Here is a 17,358-nt window from a genome sequence, read left to right as displayed (position 1 = left end):
GGTGCAGGTTTGAACCCTGCTGGAGGAACTAAGATCCTACAAGCTGTGCAGCGTGGCCAAAAATAAAAATAAATAAATACCTGCAATGTACTGTATGTTAATTACACCCCCTAGTTCAGTTCAATTTAGTCACTCAGGCATGTCTGACTCTTTGCGACACCATGGACTGCTGCACGCCAGGCCTCCCTGTCCATCAGCAACTCCTGGAGTCTAGCCAAACTCATGTCTATTGAGTTGGAGATGCCATCCAACCATCTCATCCTCTGTTGTCCCCTTCTCCGCCTGCCCTCAATCTTTCCCAGCATCAGGGTCTTTTCAAATGAGTTAGCTCTTCGCATCAGGTGGCCCAAGTATTGGAGTTTCAGCTTCAACATCAGTCCTACCAAGGAACACCCAGGACTGATCTTCTTGAGGATGGACTGGTTGGATCTCCTTGCAGTCCAAAGGACTCTCAAGAGTCTTCTCCAACACCACAGTTCAAAGGCATCAATTCTTTGACACTCAGCTTTCTTTACAGTCCAACTCTCACATCCATACATGACTACTGGAAAAACAATAGCCTTGACTAGACGGACCTTTGTTGACAAAGTAATGTCTCTGCTTTTTAATGTGCTGTAGACAGCACTCTAGGTTGGTCATAACTTTCCTTCCAAGGAGTAAGTGTCTTTTAATTTCATGGCTACAGTTATCATCTGCAGTGATTTTGAAGCCCAGAAAACAGCCACTGTTTCCACTATTTCCCCATCTATTTGCCATGAAGTGATGGGACCGGATGCCACGATCTTAGTTTTCTGAATGTTGAGCTTTAAGCCAACTTTTTCACTCTCCTCTTTCACTTTCATCAAGAGGCTCTGTAGTTCTTCACTTTCTGCCATAAGGGTAGTGTCATCTGCATATCTGAGGTTATTGATATTTCTCCCAGCAATCTTGATTCCAGCTTGTGCTTCTTCCAGCCCAGCATTTCTCATGATGTACTCTGCATATAAGTTAAATAAGCATGGCGACAATATACAGCCTTGACGTACTCCTTTTCCTGTTTGGAACCAGTCTGTTGTTCCATGTTCAGTTCTAACTGTTGCTTCCTGATCTGCATACAGGTTTCTCAAGAGGCAGGTCAGGTGGTCTGGTATTCCCATCTCTTTCAGAATGTTCCACAGTTTACTGTAATCCACACAAAGGCTTTGGCATAGTCAATAAAGCAGAAATAGATGTTTTTTCTGGAACTCTCTTGCTTTTTTGATGATCCCAAGGATGTTGGTAATTTGATCTCTAGTTCCTCTGCCTTTTCTGAAACCAGTCTGAACTGGAAGTTCAAGGTTCACATATTGCTAAAGCCTGGCTTGGAGAATTTTGAGCATTACTTTGCTAGCGTGTGAGATAAGTGCAATTGTGCAGTAGTTTGAGCATTGTTTAGTATTGCCTTTCTTTGGGATTGGAATGAAAACTGACCTATTCCAGTCCTGGCCACTGCTGAGTTTTCCAAATTTGCTGGCATATCGAGTGCAGCACTTTCACAGCATCATCTTTCAGGATTTGAAATAGCTCAACTGGAATTCTATCACCTCCACTAGCTTTGTTTGTAGTGATGCTTCATAAGGCCCACTTGCCTTCACATTCCAGGATGACTGGCTCTAGATGAGTGATCACACCATCATGATTATCTGGGTCGTGAAGATCTTTTTTGTACAGTTCTTCTGTGTATTCTTGCCACCTCTTCTTAATATCTTCTGCTTCTGTTAGGTCCATACCATTTCTGTCCTTTGTTGAGCCCATCTTTGCATGAAATGTTCCCTTGGTATCTCTAATTTTCTTGAAGAGATCTCTAGTCTTTCCCATTCTATTATTTTCCTCTATTTCTTTGCACTGATTGCCGAGGAAGGCTTTCTTATCTCTCCTTGCTATTCTTTGGAACTCTGCATTCAAATGGGTATATCTTTTCTTTTCTCCTTTGCTTTACGCTTCTCTTCTTTTCACAGCTATTTGTAAGGCCTCCTCAGACAGTCATTTTGCTTTTTTGCATTTCTTTTTCTTGGGGATGGTCTTGCTCCCTGTCTCCTGTACAATGTCATGAACCTCCGTCCATAGTTCATCAGGCACTCTATCAGATCTAGTCCCTTAAATCTATTTCTCACATCCACTATATAATCATAAGGGATTTGGTTTAGGTCATACCTGAATGGTCTAGTGGTTTTCCCCACATTCTTCAATTTAAGTCTGAATTTGGCAATAAGGAGTTCATGATCTGAGCCACAGTCAGCTCCCAGTCTTGTTTTTGCTGACTATACAGAGCTTCTCCATCTTTGGCTGCAAAGAATATAATCAAACTGATTTCAGAGTTGGCCATCTGGTGATGTCCATGTGTAGAGTTTTCTCTTATGTTTTTGGAAGACGGTGTTTGCTATGACCAGTGTGTTCTCTTGGCAAAACTCTATTAGCCTTTGCCCTGCTTCATTCTGCACTCCAAGGCCAAATTTGCCTGTTACTCTAGGTGTTTCTTGACTTCCTACTTTTGCATTCCAGTCCCCTATAATGTAAAGGACATCTTTTTTGGGTGTCAGTTCTAAAAGGTCTTGTAGGTCTTCACAGAACCGTTCAACTTCAGCTTCTTCACATCCCCCAAAAGATACTCAAAGGCACAGATGTCATAACTGCATCTTTTAAATTGCTCTTATCTTTTAGAGCTATGCACTGAAATGCATCGGACAGAACGACAGCACGTCTGGGAGTTTCTTCAAAATGACTTGGGGAGAGGGCGGGGTGGTTAAGGGGATGAGATGGGCCAGGAGCGGGTGAACTGCTGGGTATGGAGACAGGCTCACAGGGGACCACAGCACTGTGCTGCCTGCTTCTCTGTACCTTTAATATCTCCCATAATAGAAGGCATGTTCAAAGCCACGGTATTTTCTTTTTATATGCTTCCTTGCCCATGACAAAAGTCCCAATGTTAAATCAGTCAAAACTCATGGAAAGTCTTTAAAATGAAGGTCAGGCTTAAAGTACGATGTCAGGCTGGACAAACACTGAGGACAGGAGCTGAGCCAATAGCTGGGACCATGACATGGCTGCAGCCCTGTGACCCTGCCACGCACATCTGTGGTCCAACCACCACCCAAGCCCCGTGTAGGAGGCTCCACAAGTCAAGGCCAGAAGCCTCGCAGCCGCCTCAGACCTGCAAACACCTGCCAGGTACCCAGTTAATCTCGCCCAGCATCCAGGCCATGCCTGGGGGGGTCATCCTAAAAGCCACACACCTTGTATGGTCTTCACCGTGCCAGGAGAAACCAACCACCACTATGGGATCAACATAAGATGGCAGTGATCTACCTCCTTCAGGACAGAGGGCATGCCTGGGAGGGACAGCCCCCGGGGAAGGCCTCTCCTGGGTTTGGGGGGTGCCGGGGCAGGAAGAGTGGGGCCCCAGGGGCATGGGGGCATGGGGGCAGGGCATCCTTGGTCCCACCTCAATTTGGCCGCCCACCTGACCTCTCTCAGAAGCGTTATGGCTGTGGGACCCTCCATACTCAGTCCCCTGCTGAGTGGCCTCTGATCCCAAGGTGGTCCTTGCCCAAAACCCAGCCCACACTCATGGAGGGACCCTAAGGTGGGCAGGGAGCAGAAAGCCTCCTTCCCGGTGTGTCTACTGGGCCTCAGAGAAGACAGGGTTTCAGGAAAGGACCTTCTTTTTCCAAATCAGCTGCTTCCTTTTCAAAGTCCAGAGAAAAAGGCAGAAAAGTAAGCTTGCGCTGGACATCTTTGCGGGCATCCAGGGGCTCCCCATCTGCAGCCCCTCCTCAAGCCCCACAGTGAGCACTCCCTCCAGGTCCCGTCAAGGGACAGCAGCCAGGGCGCCCCACTGCTTTCAGGTCCCCACAAGGTGCCTACCCTTCCAGGTGCCCACCCCCAGAGTGCTGCCCCACACTCCCAGGACCCAGCTCCAAATGTGGACTGTCCACCACCACATATACAAATACCCGCACTCAAGTCTTACAAACCCATCTTTACATTTTCTTAGAAAAACAGACCTAGTCACTGAGGAATAAGTGGCTGGCTTAGGGACCTGGTGGTTAATCTCCAAGGTCGACTCACTAAAGAGTCAAACTGTGTGTTACTTCTCTGCTCAAAAATGAGCAAGGCAACCTAGATGTGATCTTCACAAAGAAAGAAAAGCTCACCAATAATTTGAAAATTCTAAAGCTACTTTTGCAGTTAAATGTCAATTCTGAATTTAAATTATCCAAAATAATATAAATTTTATTTAGTAATTTAAAAATACATTAGCAAGCATCAACCAGATGGAAGATAAGAAACAGATGACTTGAACAACACCATCAACCAATTAGATCTAACCGATGTATCCAGAACACTCCACCCAACAACAGGACACACCTTCTCAAGTGCACGTGGGACATTCTCCAGGACAGACCATATGTTACGCTACAGACTATGTCTCAGTAGATTTTAAATGATCTGTATCATACAAAGCATCTTCTCTGACTATAAAAGAATGAGTTAGAAATCACTAATAAAAGGAAAACTAGAAAATTCACAACGTTCTGGAAACTAAGTAACATTCCCTCAGGAATTCCCTGGTGGTCCAGTGGTTAGGACTCAGCTTTCACTCTCAGAGGCCTAAATTTAATCTGCCTGAGTTCAATCTCTGGTCAGGGAACTAAGATCCCACAAGCTGCCCGGCACTGCCAAAAAAAATGAAAAACTATCTTAAACAACCTACAGATCAGAGAGAAAAACTACAAGGGAAAAGTAGGAAATCCTTATAAGCAAAAGAAAATGAAAACACAACACGCCAAAGTTTATGGGACGCAATGACAGTAGAGCTAAGTGGAAATTTTATAGCTACCAACACTTAAGTTAAAAAAAATAAGATATCAAATCAATAACCTAACCTCACAACTTAAGGAAGGAGAAGAACAACAAACAAATGCCAAAGCTAGCAGAAGGAAGGAAATAATAAGAATAGAAAAATAGAGGAAATCAGTGAAACTAAAAGTCAGTTCTTTGAAAAGATCAACAAAATCAATTAATCTTCAGTTAGATGGACATATAAAAAAGAATACTTAAAAAGCTAAAATCATAAATTGAAATGGGGACATCACTCATTGTACAGAAATAAAAGGACTATAAGAAAGGGCTATGAATCCTGCAAAACTGGATAACCTAGATGAAATGACAAACTCCTAGAAACACAAAACGTACTAAGCCTAAATCAAACAGAAAATCTGAGCAGGCCAATCAGTAATCAAAAATCTCCCAACAGAGAAAAACACTGGATCTGACAACTTCACTGGTGAATTCTACAAAATATTTAAAAAAGAACTAACATGAATTCTTCTCAGACTTTCTCCAAAATTAAGAAGAATAGACACTTCCTAACCGTGGGGTCGCGGACAGTCGGACACGACTGAGCGACTGAACTGAACTGAACCCCATCTATGTGATCAGGCAAAGACCCTACAAAAAAAAACTACAAACCAATATCCCTTACAAACACAGATGCACAAGTCCTCAACATAATAACAGATAGAACACACTGACACACATTTAGCAACATATTAAAGAGGATTACATGTCATGACCAGATGGGATTTACCCCTGGAACGAAAGGATGATTCAACACATGAAACTCAACTGATGTAATATATCACATTAATAGAATGAAGGGGAGGAAAAAACCACATGATCATCCCAACTGATGCAGAAAAATCACCTGGCAAAATTCAACACCTTTTCATGACAGAAACACTTGACAAACTGCAACAGAAGGACAACATAGTAAGGGCCAGATGTGGAAAAACAACGTGAACATCACACTCAGTGGTGAGAGCTTTTCCTCTAAGATCAGGAGACCACTGATGCCCACTTTCACCAGTTCTAGTCACCATAACACTGAAAGTTCCAGGCCGAATAAGTAGGCAAGAAAAAGAAATAAAAGTCATCCAAATTGGAAAAGAAGAAGTGAAATTATGTTTGCAGATGATGTGATCTTATATAGAGAAAACACTAAAGATTCCACAAATACACACAAAAAAACTATTAGGATAAATTAATTTAGCAAGGTAGCAGGATACAAACTCAACGTGGAAGAATCAGTTGTATTTCTACACACTTACAGTAAACAGTCTGAAAAGGGAATCCCCAAAACAATCCCTTTTACAACGTCATCTAAAAGGATAAAGTTCTTAGGAATTAACCAAGGAGGTTAAAGACCATACAATGAAAACTATAAAACACTGCCAAAAGAAATGAAAAACATAAGCAAATGGAAACATATCCCATGTTCATGGATTGGAAGACTGAATATTAAGATGTGGATACAATTCAAATCAATCTATAGATTCAATACAATCCCTATCAAGCATCAATGATGTTTTCTGCAGAGACAGAAGAATCCATTCTAAAACTCATATGGAATGTCAAGTGACCTTCAATAGCCAGAACACACTGAAGAAAGGAGAACAAAGCCAGAAGACCACACTTCCTGAATTTCACAACTTACTACAAAACTACAGCATAATCAAAACAGTATGGTACTAGCCCAGAGACCAATGGAAAAGAAGAGAGTTCAGGAATAAACCCTCACATATACAGTCAGTTGACTTCTGACAAGCAAGTGTGTCAAGACCATTCAAGAAGGAAAGGACTATCTTTTCAACAAACGGTGCTGGGAAACTGGATATCCACAAGCAAAGGGATGAAGTTGGACCCTATCTTATCCCATATACAAAAATTACCTCAAAATGGATCAAGGACCTAAATGTAAGATCTAAAATTAAAAAACTCTTAAGAGGAAGATACAGTTAAGAGCTTCATAACTTTGGATTTGGCAATGATTTATTGGATAAGACACCAAAGTGAAAGTGAAAGTGGCTCAGTCAAGTCCAATTCTTTGCGATACCATGGACAATACAGCTCATGGAATTCTCCAGGCCAGAATATACTGGAGTGGGTAGCCTTTCCCTTCTCCAGGGGATCATCCCAACCCAGGGATCGAACCCAGGTATCCTGCAACTGCATCAAAGGCAGAGACAAAGACAAATTAGACAAACTGGACTTCATGAAAAATTTTTTAAATTTGTGCATTAGATATTATCAGAGTATAGAGGCAACCCCAGAATGGGAGAAAGTATTTGCAAATCATACATCTGATAACAGATTAATATCATGACTATATAGAGAACTCCTAAAACTCAATAACAAAAAACAACCTGATTCAAAAATGGGCAAAGGAGTTGAACAGACATCTCACCAGAGAACACAACAGTTCAGTTCAGTTCAGTTCAGTCGCTCAGTCGTGTCCGACTCTTTGCGACCCCATGAACTGCAGCATGCTATGCCTCCCTGTCCATCACCAACTCCCGGAGTCCACCCAAACCCATATGCACTGAGTCAGTGATGCCATACAACCATCTCATCCTCTGTCGTCTCCTTCTCCTCCTGCCCTCAATCTTTCCCAGCATCAGGGTCTTTTCAGATGAGTCGGCTCTTCGCATCGGGTGGCCATACAACTGGCCAATAAGCATATGAAAAGATGCTCAGCTCACTAATCATCAGGGAAATGCAATCAAAGCTATAATGAGACACACCCTCACACCCTTTAGGATGGCCACTATCAGACAGACAGATATTGACAAGTCTTGGTGAGGGTGTGGAGAAACAGGAAACTTTGCAAATGGTTGGTAAGAACATAAAATGGTACAGCCGCTATGACAAACAGTAGGGCAGTTCCTCAAAAAATTAAAAATAGAATTACCATGTGATCCAGCAATTCCATTTCTGGGTATGTACCCAAAACCATTGAAAACAATTCTTTCAATTTTTTGCACATCCATGTTCACAGCAGCTAAAATGTGGAATCAACCCAAGTGTCCATCCACAAACAAAAGGAAAAGCAAAATGGGGTCCAGACACATGACAGACTATTATTCAGCCATAAAAAGGAAGGAAACCCTGCCATATGCTACAGCACTGATGAACCTTGAGGACATTATGACCAATGAAATAAGCCAGACACGAAAAGACAATTACTGTGTGATTCCACTTACACAAGGACCATAGAGGAGTCACATTCATAGAGATGGAAAGAAGAAGGCGGTTGTCAGGGGCTGGCGGAGGGGAAGTGGGGAGCTGGTGTTGAATGGGTCTTTACCATTTCACAGGATGAAAGGAGCTTCGGGGTGGATGGTGGGCTGTATTTACGACCACTGAACTGCACACTTAAAAATGGTCAGGATGGTAATTTTTATGCTATGTGTATTTTACTGCAACTATCTAAATTGGAAAAAAAAATACATTAGCAAGTAGGACAAACAAGAAATGAACAAGAAGCTTAGCTCACTAATCATCAGTGCAGAGAGCTCCACGCGCTGGGTGCCAGGCTCTGAAGCACTGCCCTGGAAAGGGAGAATTCCCCTGGGAACTCTGATAGATTCTCATGCGAGACTCTCTCTAAGAAGGGTCCCAAACCCCATCCACACTCCAGCCTCAGGTGTGCTACTCCTTGTAACGGCTCAAATGAATGCAGCCAAAACCCTCCATCCCCATTCCCACCGGGAGACCAGGGAACTAGAGCACCGGGCTGGGGCGAGGGAGCGGATTTGGGAACTGAAGAAGGGTACAGAACTGGCCAGAAGGCCCGCAGAGTGGACTCCACGAGGCCTGGTCCCACCCCCCACCCCCACCTCCTGCTCCCCAGAGCTCACACTCAGAGGGTGGTCATGGAGCTGCTGCTGCTAAGTCGCTTCAGTCGTGTCTGATTCTGTGCGACCCCACAGACGGCAGCCGACCAGGCTCCGCCGTCCCTGGGATTCTCCAGGCAAGAACACTGGAGTGGGTTGCCATTTCCTTCTCCAATGTGTGAAATGAAAAGTGAAAGTGAAGTCGCTCAGTCGTGTCCAACTAGTAGCGACCCCATGGACTGCATGCAGCCCACCAGGCTCCTCTGTCCATGCGATTTTCCAGGCAAGAGTACTGGAGTACTGTAGTACAGTACTGTACATGAGTACTGGAGTACTCATGGAGCAGGGGACCCCAAAGGAATCGCTGGTGAGACTCCGCCAGGGCCTCAGCCAGGGGGCACACTTCCCTGATAGGACATGTGCTCAACCCATCAGATGCAAAAAACAGGATTTCCGTCAAGAATAAGTCAGAGACAGAAGCAAGGGAGCAGCAGCTGGCAACAGCCCAGTCTGTCCATAAGTCTCTCACTGTCCCACAGCTATCAAGGTCAAGGTCAAACTCTTCCCGGAGACAGACAAGCCCATGCACAGTGTAGAGGGCAGCAGTCAGTCTCAGGCCAGTGATGGAACAGACCAGAGGTCCCAGCATTGCCCCAGGGCCTCTGGGACCAACCTGGCCACAACCCCGAGGCTGCCCTGTCAGACCCCAGAGGGATGCTACAGAGATACTTCCACGTTACCAGAGCGCACAGGCTGGGATGACCACCAGGAACGTGGAAGCAGCACCTCTTCTGAGTGTGAAAATCAGAGTTTAGCACATAATGGACACCATCAGTATCTGGAGGAATTGAAGAGCTGAAGGATGGGGATGGGAAAATTAAATCTGGAAAAGGGGAACTGAGACTGTTTGGTGATACCAACTCATCCTGGGGAGGGGCAAGCATGCCCACAGGCCCTCCCGATCCAGCCGCCCCCTGAGGAAAGATCAAGGCCCAGGGACACCACCAGTACCAGGGCCTCCAGAGGTCTCATCCCCTCCTTGTGGCAGTGCCACTGTGGGTGAACAGTGACCTTTGTGGTCACTGACTGTTTCAGTTTTGAGATGTCCACTTTGTCAAGGAAGCCCACCTGTCAGCTGGATGCCTAACAACTCCTACCTATCCTCCTCCTGCCACCATGCCACAGTGCCCAGTTTCTTTCTTCTGTAAAAGAACAAGACTTATAGGACACAAGGACTCAGTCTGCACTAATTCCAGTGCCGTGCTAGAAGTACTCTCTCTAACCTGCTCTGTCCGGAGCAGTGGCCACAGGGCCACAGGTGACTCTGAGCTCATGCAGAGAGGAAGCCAATGCTTCTTTCTCTGTGACGCTACCCAGCTGAATCCCTTCTACTCCAGTGGCCAACGTGGCGGGTGGTGTCCATCCCAGACACAGCGCTGCAGGGCCTCACTGGGTTGGGACGACATGGGGACCCCACTTGGCCTCTGCACATAAGTCAGATGGTGGCAGCAGAGCTGGCCTGGTCCATGCAACCTTCCCAACCAGCCACAGATGGAGCGCAGAGAAGAGCATCAGGCCAAGCCTGCCCTTTATTCTTATTTCCAAAGCTGCCCTGGTTTTCACATCTTGAACTCACTGAAATGCACACTTCACTACCTGCTGAAGAATGATCAGGCCTTCACGCTCCTGAGGCTGGAAACGCTTAGTGGTGGAGTAAGGTTAACACCCCCACTCTGCTCCCAGCAAGGCCTCCCGAACGGCTGGCTGTCATCTGCAGAGCGCCTGTCCACATGCACCTCGGGGACCATGGGAAGGAACCGAGAGTGGCCTTTTGGACCCTGGTTCCTTAAACTCGATGGGATCCGTTGAGTCTAGGTGTGCCTGAGGCTCCATCAGGGTGCTCTTTTAGGGCAAAACAAGTACGTGTGTATTTTCTGTGGACTTTCCACAGCCCCGGCCTTCTGCCGGGTGGTGTGATCTTCATCACAAGATGAAGATGCTACAGGGAACTCAAAATGTCTTCGCTGAGGGGTGGGCGTTCGGGCGGGGGGCCAGGGCAGCCTAGCCCCAGAGGTTCCCCCGTGTTGTCCACGCCAGCGAGCAGTTTACAGTCAGCACACGACTAACCGAGGTTGTTAGGGGTTCCGGCAAGAAACTGAAAGTTTCCAGAATCAGGAAGGTAAGCAAACCTCTCTGCTGTGTAAACAGCTGCATTAATCACCCACTGTTTACCATTCTCCACCTCACGGGGCAAACCAGCCCGGTCCCAGGAGCCACACTTCCTGCTGGGCCTCAGTAGCAGCTGAGACCCCCATCTACGAACCTGTCCAGGACAGACTCAAGTCTAGTCCCATGTGCCCCCCACCCCACCCCTGGGATCCAACTGCTCCCTGTGCAGTGGTGAGCACCAAAACAGAGCGTCTGGTGCGCACTTTGAGGACCCAGCACACAGCACTGCAGACAAGGACTGCACGGGATGAGTGGATGCTCTTCTGTGCAAATGCGTTTGTTTGAATCAACACAGAGTAAAGCAGGGTGGTGTGAACGCAGCCTGGGGTGTGGGTGAGAGAGCTCTGGACAGGGAGCCCGTTCACAGCCTCCGGGGCTGTGTTCACACAAAACCACAAGAGCCGCAGCCACCGTGGAGGCAGCATACTGAGGGCCAGGAGAAATCAGGACATGGAAGTGCCCCTCCTGTGGCGGGTCCATCTCTCATGAGCAGGACCACAGCCTGGACACACTGTGGAGGATGCTCCAGATGCCACATCCATCATGGGGCAGGGACCAGTCTGACAGCCTCGCCCTTTCGCCTGCTCCCTCTCCCACTCCAGGTCCTTCCCCATCAGCTCCCGCCCAAGTAGGACACACTTGCTCGCTCCCCTGACCGGTTTCACCTGCTAAGAAATTCACCATCCAAGTCATGCCTGCCCCAGGCACTTCCTGAGCACTAACCAAGGTCAGAGAACTCCACAAATTTCTAACCACCCCACCCCTAGGAAAAAGAGAGAGAACTGAAAAGGGAAAAATTTCAAAGTTCTGTTTGAGTTCATTCTTTTCCCCAGGAACCTGACTCAGACTCTTCATTCAGTTCTCAAAGCAAGGGGCAGCAGGGGTTGGGGGTGGAGGTGGTCCCTGATCCTGATCCAAAACGGGTTAGGACCCTGTAGTAGACCCGAACAGCTGGCAAGCACACCAGCCCCGCTGGAGTCACAGGAGTGGGGCACACACATGACCCGGGCCTCCCGCCTAGAAGCCCGCTCCCAGGAGGTGAGGTCTGGGCCTGGAACCTCCACTTTTTACAGAGTTGCACAAGTTTTTCTGGTAAGAAGCCCTGCCATTGAACACACAGCACCCTACATCCAAGACGGACTTCATGGCAGCCCCAGGCCCTCCAGCCCTCTCCCTCATGTGTTAAAACATGCCCCAAGGTTAATGCTTCCTCAGAACACAGGTACTGGTGCCCAACTGGTACCAAGCTGGGGACAAGATGCTCTGGCCCTCCCCAGTCACAGCCCCAGTTCACACCTGTCACTGCCGGAGCTCTCTCTGAGGTGCTCCTTTTCACCCACAAAGCTTCCCGCTTTGGCCGTCAGAGCACACGCTTCCCTGGTTTAAGGCAACAGTGGAATTCACCTTTCAGCCAAGCACGGTGGCACAGGTGCCAGGTCACAGCTGATCTTTTCTCATGACCAGCGTTTCATTTGTTCAGTAAAACATACACCCACCCCCGCCCCCCATGGCTGCCGTCATCTTTTCTAGAACCTGGGTTCAGGAAGACTGCACAAGACCATTTCTCATGCCAGGCTCTCCCCCAAGAACCTGCGTACCAGCCTGGAACAATGCTTCCCAGACATCTCTCAAGGCCGGTGGGCCCACCACTCTGATAAAGGTATGAGCTCAAGGTTAGATAGGTGTGCCTCACCCAGAGCTACACAGACCATTCCTCCTGCCATGACCCCAGCGCCCAGGGGTGAGCAGACTTCCTTTCCCCCCAGGCCCCAGGCTATGGGCCGGGCTGGTGCAGGGCCAACTGGGCCAGAATTGACTCGGAGTTTGCATCTCAAAAGAAATCCTGCAAGAACTCCACTGATGAAATGAGAAAGCAAAGAAAAAGACACACAAACATCAGGCAGAGAGGTCTCCACACCTCCACGTCTCTAAACATAGTCCTTTCTGAAGGCTGACCTCCACTGTCCAGCTCATCACACAGGTATCAGTGTTTACATCACTGGGAAAGCCAATTGAAAGATGGTGATGCTTTGAAATGCTGCCCAATGACCCCAAGTGCTTTTCTGAATTTGGAAAAAAGAAGAAATAAGAGCCACAAAACTCCTGGATGGGTTACAGTGACCATTTCATTACATGTTTGTTAAGGGGAGCTGCCGGGCTGGGCCAGTATTCCACACACGCTTCCAGACAGAGGGCGATACGGCTGCAACACCAATGCCTGGGATTTATCAGCAAAAATGCTTTGACAAGTACACACTGCAGCAGAGACACAAATTAATCACTGTGCACAGAAACTGCATTGAAAGTCCCAAACTAAGACCTAAAATACTAGCGAGTCTTAGGATTTAAGCATTTGTAAATAATCAGTTATGTTCAAATGTTAACTTCCTCCCAGTATCCATATCAATTCAATCTTAAAGTGCACCAAGTTTCTGTCTATGGGCCTGAGCCCCAGGAGAGATACTGCTTGGGTCCAGGGGTGTTCCAGACAACTCCACCTGAATAGTCATATCTTAAAAGTGTTACTGTAGTTCATTTCAGTAGAACTGCAAATCTACCTACCAATGATTTCCCTGGCTTCCCTTCACTGATAAGTTGCATTTGTCTGTCCATGTCAGTGTCGGGAGAGGTCAATTCCAGTGCTCTCAAGTCTGCGACTGAAAGTCTACTGAGAATCTACTACAGTGACAGGTCTGCTCAGTTACATTTTCACATATAACCTACGCAATAGTCCACTTTACAGGCCAGCACCCTTGAGACAAGAGCAGATGGGTAACTTTCCTCCCATCAAAGAGAGCCAGAGGGCCAGAACCTGAGAGCCTCAGGCCACTTTCGGGAAGATTCCTAACCTCTCAGAATACTTTAGCCACCTGAGGACCAGCATCACAGCCCTTGCTCAAAGACTCAAGTCTTGCATGCCTTATACCCACACAGCCAAACTCCTAGGAAAAGATGGGTGTTGGCTTTTCACAGGAATACTAAAGAAATCATTTGAAGACAGTATAAGAATATATAAAATGTTTCCAACATGTCATAATTAGCTGAAGATTTTACCAAGATTTGTATCAAGATCTTTAAAGTCAGGCTGGTTTTAAGTATTTATCCAAGACTCGTTTGCTAGCGTTTCCTGGAGGGCCTAGATAAGATGCAGTGGGACAAGTGTCAAGTGGCCCTTTTTAAACACTGAAATGACACTGCTTCTGAAAATGTTAAGCCTGACCCTTCTGACTACACCTAGGAGGAAAAAGGAAAGCCCTCAGGGCAAGGTTTACAGCCTTAAGTTCACCGCATCAAGCTCGCACAGAAATGAATTCAAAACCACAGGCTTGGGCCCAAGAGCATATCCATCCATGTCACCCCTGCCCCCTCAACTTGCCCTCTCACACGGCGAACATTAGCAGCTTCCCCACTGACTGCAGAACTGGGCAGCAGGCAAGGTATTTCAGCAAAATCCTGGATAGCCAGATGGAGAATTACTACTTTATTTCAGAAGAAATTAAACAGTTTCATAAACATTCACACTCACCCCAAATGAAAGTCTATCAGTATGTGTGCTGCAAGAAGCAAAGTTCTGACACACAGTAATGAGGCAATTAAACGTTCCAAAGAAAAATGCTGAAGGGACCTTGAAAAAGAAAACGCTGGTTTTTAAAAGGCAGTACAGAGAGGTACTTAAGGATGTGGACCCTGGAGCCAGACTGCCTCGGTTCAAATCCCTGCTCTATACCTTGCTCCGATGTGATTTAGAGCAAGTTACTTAACCTCTCTGCTTCCGTGGTGGCTCAGACGGTAAAGAATCCACCTGCAACGTGAGAGACGTGGGTTCGATCCCCTGGAGGAGGGCATGGCAACTCACTCCAGTATTCTTGCTTGGAGAATCCCCATGGACAGAGGAGCCTGGCGGGCTGCAGTCCATGGGGTTTCAAAGAGTCAGACACGACTGAGCCGACTAAGTACAGAAACTTAACCTCTCTGTTCCTCGGCTTTCTCATGACTAGACACAGGATAATGGAACTAAGGAAGAGTCTTGGAAGCTACTGTGAAAACCACATGAAATCAAGTGAATATAATGTGCTTACAGCAGTCCTGGACAACACTTGTCAGGTATTACTGTCATCTTAGGTGAGAGCTTATTAACAGAAGGACAGGTGAAGCAAACAGGAAAAGTAAGCTCTAAGGAGATTTCGGTTGTCCACGGACTGAACGACAGCACCCTGCCAGGCGCTGCGCAGGACAAGAAGCAAGTGCAGTCCGTAAGGTTCCTGTCCCCAACCAAGGGGCAGAGAGTTAACAACCGTGCACCTGCCACATGTCAGAACTGCTGCAGACAAGCGTTTCATCTGCTGTCTTATCAGCCCTGCCAGGAACATGGTTATGTGTCACAGAGGAAGGAACTGAGGCCAGGTGTATGGGCAAACACTGCCCAGGGCACAGTCAGGAAGGGCCTTCGCTCTGCCACCAGGACAAGGAGCCACAATGACAGGGGTCCCAGGACACCTCCGCGCCCCAGCCCCATTGGATGGACAGGGCCTGCAGTTTGCAGCCAGGCATGCAGCGGGCACCCCAGAGATATCTGCTGAACTGCACTGAGTGAGACCACATCTCCAAATGTGCACAGGCTGCCCCAGCAAAGGAACTAAGGCACAGGCGGCTGCTGCTGGGAGGTTCAAAGCTTGTCCTAGACTGACCTCAAAGACAGGAACCCAGCTTCCTGCGAGGTGATCCTCACACTCAAGAGTGCCAGGAACATCCTAACACCACCTGGCTGCTTCTCCCAGAAAAACCTGGGAAGATTGAGTGCTGATTACCCAATAGTCTTGCTCTGGGCTTATGAAGTCTCAAGATTTATTCTGCTGATTACTGAAATGTAACTGCAGAGAGAAGGAAGCTTTTAAAATCAGATTACATATATAACTTATCTAACATATGTGTTAGGTGGTGAGCTCTCTGCAGTAAGTACAGTCTGCTAAGTTGACAAATTAAAAACAAAAGGAAGAGCAGGGGAGGGGGTGGACATGGGCACAAAACCTCGCTGGGCCCAGACAAACCCACAGGTGGTTGCGGGGCAGGGGAGAGGAGGGTAGGAGAGGGAGGGCTGCACCACGAGCAGCGGGGACACTGGCTCTTCACCCCGTGCCCTTCCAGACTGGTTGACCGCAGACGCCGGCCACCTTAGACACAAGTGAAAGTCGGGGTTCCCGCCACCCCTGCCCAACGAGCCCCCCGACTCATCCCTGCCTCTGAGAGGGGCTGGAGGGCGCCCGGGCCCGCTCTCCAGTCCACTTCCGGGTGCGGCGGCCGGCTGTCCAGCACCAGGGCCGCGGTTGCCCAGAGACGCGGGGTCTGGGCGGCCGCCCGGGACCCAGGCCCGCCGCCCCCGCCCGCGGACCGTCCCAACCGCCGGCCGCCAACTTTCCTCCCAAGTTTCCTCGGACCCAGGAAGCGGCCGGCGGGCTGGCTGGCGGCGGGAGGCAGGGCGGGCCGGGGCTGGGGTCGAGGCCTGGCCAAGGGGCGGGGGGCGCGAGGCTCTGGCTCCCCCCAGCCGGGCCCAGCCTCCCTGCCGCCCGAGGCCCAGGCCCGCCCGCCCGACGCGGGGCGCGGTTCCCGGGAGACGTAGGGTCGGGGTCCCGACCGGATCACTCACCTGGACTGCTGTCCCTCCGGCGCCCGCGGAGTCCCGCTGCCCGCCCCGCCCCCGCCCCGCAGGCCCGCGACCCACTGACACCGAGGCGGAAGTGCGGCCGGCCGCCCTGCCGACTGACAGCCCGCGTTCGCCACTCGCTGCGCCCGTCGCCGTCGCGTCGGCCCCGGCCGGCCCAATCAACGCTCGACCCGAGGGCGGTGCTGGGAGGTGGGACTATGCTAATTACGTCGCCAGAGAGGCCCCGCCTTCCTCCCCTGAGGAGTCCGGCCCTTGCGGAGGAGTGACGGTGCGGAAGACCAATCAAAGAAGGGAAAGGCGGGATTATGCAGATATAGACGCGAAAAGGGTGGGCGAGAGGAAGGAAGGGGCGTGGATGGGTGAGCTGAGTTTACAAACAGCGAGTCAGGTGGCCGGGTCGCTGATGCTCCGCGCGCTGGGGCCTCTGCGCCTGCCGCTCCCAACCCCCGGGGACGGGCGGAACCGGGAGTCACCCTTCAAAAAACTGCCTTCCTCAGCAGCATGCAGGGCTTCTCACCGTCCACCCTCCTTGCCATACCTCTCACCACTCACCAAAACCCGGCGGCAGTTTACCCTCTTGACCGTTCCCTCCTTTGTTTAAAACCTTTGGGGGCTCTTACTGACTGTAGTGGCTCCACGTTTAAGCCCAGAAGCTCGGGAGTCAGATCCGAGCTTGCATCTTTACCAGCTGTGTGGCTGTGGGCAAGTAAACTAATGTCTCTGAGCCTATGAGTACCAAGATTTCCTTTTTAAACCAGGTTTCTCCCACCGAAT

At 48.7% G+C, this 17,358-nt stretch overlaps 1 protein-coding gene across 2 annotated transcripts in view; it reads right to left on the bottom strand.

The window, feature by feature from the left end:
* Nucleotides 1-16,716, bottom strand: part of OSBPL2 (oxysterol binding protein like 2) — a 36,516-nt gene extending 19,800 nt beyond the window's left edge. For both annotated transcript variants that reach the window (XM_055433842.2, XM_055433852.2), the window contains exon 1: nt 16,567-16,716. The gene's annotated coding sequence lies outside the window, so the exon portion shown is untranslated. The remainder of the gene's footprint in view (nt 1-16,566) is intronic.
* Nucleotides 16,717-17,358: the final 642 nt, after the last annotated feature.

This window comes from Moschus berezovskii, chromosome 15 (genome assembly GCF_049115385.1).
Source record: "Moschus berezovskii isolate FMDL1 chromosome 15, NW_MosBer_1.0, whole genome shotgun sequence".
Lineage (NCBI taxonomy): Eukaryota > Metazoa > Chordata > Mammalia > Artiodactyla > Moschidae > Moschus > Moschus berezovskii.
This window is presented reverse-complemented; position numbering and strand designations above follow the sequence as displayed.